The sequence below is a fragment of the Cibotium barometz genome, chromosome 24 (genome assembly GCF_041138505.1).
Source record: "Cibotium barometz isolate CiBa-2024 chromosome 24, ASM4113850v1, whole genome shotgun sequence".
Classification (NCBI taxonomy): domain Eukaryota; kingdom Viridiplantae; phylum Streptophyta; class Polypodiopsida; order Cyatheales; family Cibotiaceae; genus Cibotium; species Cibotium barometz.
In genome coordinates, this window is record NC_141069.1 from 19,958,570 (window position 1) to 19,963,430 (window position 4,861).

Below are 4,861 nucleotides of genomic sequence, written 5' to 3' on the forward strand. Positions count from 1 at the left end.
CTATTTGTTGGTTTTCCTTCCACTAATCTTGTGTGAGGAGGTTTACATTGTGTATGGTGGGTTTCAAAATATATGTAAGATAGCGCATGCATTCAACATCATGGATTTTATTTTATATGTAAGATAGCACATGCATTGTGTTTGTGGAGAGTAAACGAGAGGGGCAAGGCGACATGGGGAGTTCAATGTATATGTAAGATAGCAAGTGCATTCAACATGAGGGATTTTATTTTATGTGAAACTATAAAAAATATACATGCATAAGGGGTTTTTATAGTTCAAAAAATATTCATGCATAAGGGGTTTTTATACATACATAAGGGGGTTTTATAGTTAAAAAAATATACATACTTAAGGGGTTTATAGTTCAAACTTAATATACATACATGAGGGGTTTTTATAGTTCAAAAAATAAACATACTTAAGGGGTTTTTATAGTTTAAAAAATGAACAAATTGATACAAAAGGAGTATAAAAGGGGCCAATACATTTGTACCCCTTAGATATGAGATTTTCAATACCCCTTAAACATATGTGTTGCATGTGGTTTTAGGAGGTGTCTAGCCTTGAATTGAGGAGATAAAGTGAGATAGATGGAGATAATCATGGGAGATAATAGGGGAGATATTTGTGGCATCTCTTGCCTTTGTACTTGCAGCCTCAAAATTTGGATTAATATGATGGTTTTTCATTAATTGACTGTGTGCACCATTTGGTTGTTTTTAGTCTCTGATCATCATTATTATCTTTAATCACTTCTCACAATGATGCTTACACACACCTGAGATAAACCCTAATCATGTTTTCCCATATGATTACTCTCAAGCATTCACACTTAATCCAACAATTGTGAGAGCTAGGGTTCACATTACGATAATTTAGATGCATATTAGGAGCATTAATAGTTAATCACTAATAATAGTGATTATAGGCACTTATTGTGAATGGGCTTAATTGAGCTTTTTAAAGCTAATCTATAACAAACAAACTATATATAACCCTTGCTAAGCCTCTCCACCTTGGGGCACCACTCAATTTGTTGAATTTTACCTTGAAACCATAGTTACTGCAGATGATTGCGTTTTCTAGAAAAAAAATGTAAATTTGTTACCTACATAGAGAGAGGGATAATTCCTTTTAGCAATCATCAATTGGATCCAAGAGGGGTCTACACATAAAATCTTGCAAACCCACATGAGCACTAAGTTTCTTCTCAATTTCTTACTAATTATGATTAGCATGGATTAATGCTAATGTTGATGGTATTTTTAGACCATTAAGGGTTCAAAATTAATATTTGGATGTGCCTAAAGCTCTATATGCGATCAATTTTCGATTTCACCTTGGTTTGAGCCTCCAATTGTTCACTCCAAAATAGGGTGTTTTTTTGCATAAAAACCATAGAGTTAACAAAGCACTTTGTGCAAGGGTTAAGACATTGACCTTGATTAAACTAAATCAAGTGTTAAGACCCCCTTACCTTTGAGAGTCATTTACAATTTCTCCTTCACCTAAAGCACAAGCTGAAAAAGTATATCCTTAAAAGCAAGAAGAAAATCAATAAAGCAAAACCTTAATGTTATCACTATGCCAAATCTCTTGGGTTCACTAAATTCTTAGCACCAATATGCATCTCTATGTGGAGAAGGAATCTAAGAATTTGTGTTTTAGGGACTTGACATTGATATTTGAATTATTTTCAAGTGTTAAGACCTTCCTTTGCATCATTGTATCTACTTCAAACCTCAATATATACAAGTTTGATGGTAACAAACTTGTATATATTGAGGTTTGAAGTATTTTCAAGTGTTGAAACCTTCCTTTGCATCATGGTATCTACTTCAAACCTTAATATATACAAGTTTGATGGTCTCACAAACTTATATATATTGAGGTTTGAAGTATTTTCAAGTGTTAAGACCTCCTTTGCATCATGGTATCTATTTCAAACCTCAATATATACAAGTTTGATGGTCACAAACTCCATACATGGCAAGTTAAGGTCAAGTTCTTATTCATGAGAGAAGGGTTATGGGGAATTGTTAAGACCTTCCTTTGCATTATGGCATCCAATTCAAACCTCAATATAGATAAGTTCGATGGTCACAAACTCCATGATAGTGAAGGTCAAGTTATTATTCATGAGAGAAGGGTTATGGAGTATTGTTAATGGAGATGTAAAGAAACCTAACACTAGGGAAGGATATGCATTATGGAGTGCAAAGGATGAGAAGACATTTGCATCATAGCATAGCACTAGGGACAACTACATCAATTATGTTGCAAGTGCACAAAACTCTTTTAATGCATGGAATGATTTAGATAAAGTCTTTGGAGCTCAAGGCAAGAACTCTAAGATCAATCTTATAGTACAATTCTATGGATTAATTTTGAAGGTTTAAGAGTTCTTGTAGCACATCTCAACATGAGAGCCTAATGTCTCAACTGACAAAGCACCAGTATGGAAAAAGTGTTGAGATATTGAGCTCAACTAGTGCTGCAGACATTGATGAGTCGCCTGGGTTATAGCTTCCGAGCTTATGCCACTAGCATGGTTGGTGAGATTATGGTTAATAATCCGCCAGTGGTGGATGGCAGGATGTGTGATAGCCACTTTGGAGTACTAGAGTTATGGCATAGTTATAGCGCCAGCTCATATAGTCGAGCTCACACTATAGACCAACCATTGTAATCTATTGTAGGAGAGTACTTTCCCTTATAGTACTCTTATCTTTTTAGTTATATGGTTATAGAGAAGAGAAGAAGATAGATAAAAATTCAGCATCCATCTCTCTCTTGTGTCTTTCTCTCTTGTATGTGTATGTTTTCTTACACAAAGTACTCAAGCTATCCCTCTCCCCCGCATTATCTTTGTGGTATTAGAGCTCCGGTTCATGTAAGAGCTAAGGAGGAAAGAACAAAGCAAGCAAAGAAGCGATACATGGGTAAGAGCATCATCATCTCTTCTCCTTCTTGTTTAGGTGTACGACACCCCCTGGGTAGCTCTAGGAGCTACACATCTCCAGTTGAGGAGCTGTCTTCGAATGCTTGGAAGTGCTTGCAAGGTGCATAGTACTTTGTTTTGTAATTTTACAGCCAGAATCACATTTCAGGCGTGTTTCGGTCTCCATTCGATCACTACCAAGGTTTTTCTTGGTAATTTTGGGAAGCATACACATACGCCCAAGATCAGCAATACATACTACCAGGGTTTTTCTTGGTAATTTTGGGAAGTTCTGGTTGAGAACTGTCTCTTGTCAAAATCTGGTTATTGCAATGCATTTTGGGAGTGTAGATAGTGTTTGCACATGTATTGCTGATCTTGGGTGTATGTGTATGTACTTTGGTCACATCTAGTGACTTACAAGTTGTAAAATTACCATTGCAGATAGTGTTTGCACATGTATTGCTGATCTTGGGTGTATTGTATGTACTCTGGTCACATCTAGTGACTTAAAAGTTGTGCTAAATTACCATTGTAAAATTCATACAAGATGCTACTGTGTTAAAGGTTGCATACAAAAATTATATGTTTGCAGGTTTCTGATTGTTGCAGGAAAACATGTCTAACGAACTCAATCAAATTTTCAGTGAGAAACTAGACAAGAAAAAATTCCATGCTTGGAAGTTCAGAATGACCAATTTCCTGACGAGTAAAGGATTTTGGGACTATGTCGAAGGAGACAATGAGGAGCCTTTAGAGTTACCTGAAGAGAATGTCACTCCAACAGATGTAAAGACATTCAAGGACTAGAACCAGGGTGCAAGAAAAGTCATGTATTGGCTTTAAATTAGTGTTACAGAAACAATCATAGGACACATACAAGATGCCAACACTCTAGTAGTTGCATGGTTGAACTTAGTGTAGATGTTCTAGACCAACACAAAGACAAGGAAACTGCAACTAAAACAAGAGTTGCATACTGTGGAGAAGAAAATCATGTCTATCTCAATGAGTATTCTTTAAAGATCAAGGGAATTGTTGAATTCCTTGGGTTTATCAATGTATCGGTGAAAGATGATGATTTAGTGAGCATTTGTCTCAATGGACTTAGCAAAGAGTACAAGCCATTCAAGACCTTCATTGTAGTTAGAGAGAATGTTTCCAACTTTTAGGACTTAGTGTCTATGCTAATCATAAAAGAAGTCTCTGGGTGAGGACTCTTCTTCACAATGCAAGAACACATTGGAACATGCCTCCTACTCTGATTTAGGTACAGGAAGAGATAGAGGTTGTGGGGTTGAGGCCAAGGTGGTGACCAACATGGAAACCAAAATTATGGAAAAAAACCGTCTAATGATTTACAGCAAAGTCATAACAATCATACATATGTGGAAGAGGCCAATCTAAAGGCAAGGGGAGCCAGAGGGGTCGAGATGGTTGGCCAAGAAATGAGAGTGCAAATAGCATAGAGTATTATTATTATGGCAAACTAGGGCACATGGCAAAGGACTTCTTTAAAAAAGTAGAATGACATTAAAAGTGGAAAGTTGTAGTAAGGTAACTATGCATCATCTAGTAAATAGTGTGGTGATGACAGAAGTGAGCACATGTTTGTGATGCAGCACATGCTCAGTTCCACAATAGGAGATGTGTCAAAATCTAAAGATATATGGATGTGGATTTTGATGCCTCTAACCATATGACCAATCATGTGATGAGTGGTTTAGAGATATGCAGAAAATGAAAAAACCTGGTTTTGTAGAAACAAGTGGTGTAGAAACAAGTGATGATACTGTGCATTCCATTACACATGTTGGTAAAGTGCCATTGTCTATGCATGATGGTAAAATGAAGTACCTGGTAGATGTACTTTATGTTCCAAATATTACAAAGAACTTGGTTTCTATTGGACAGATG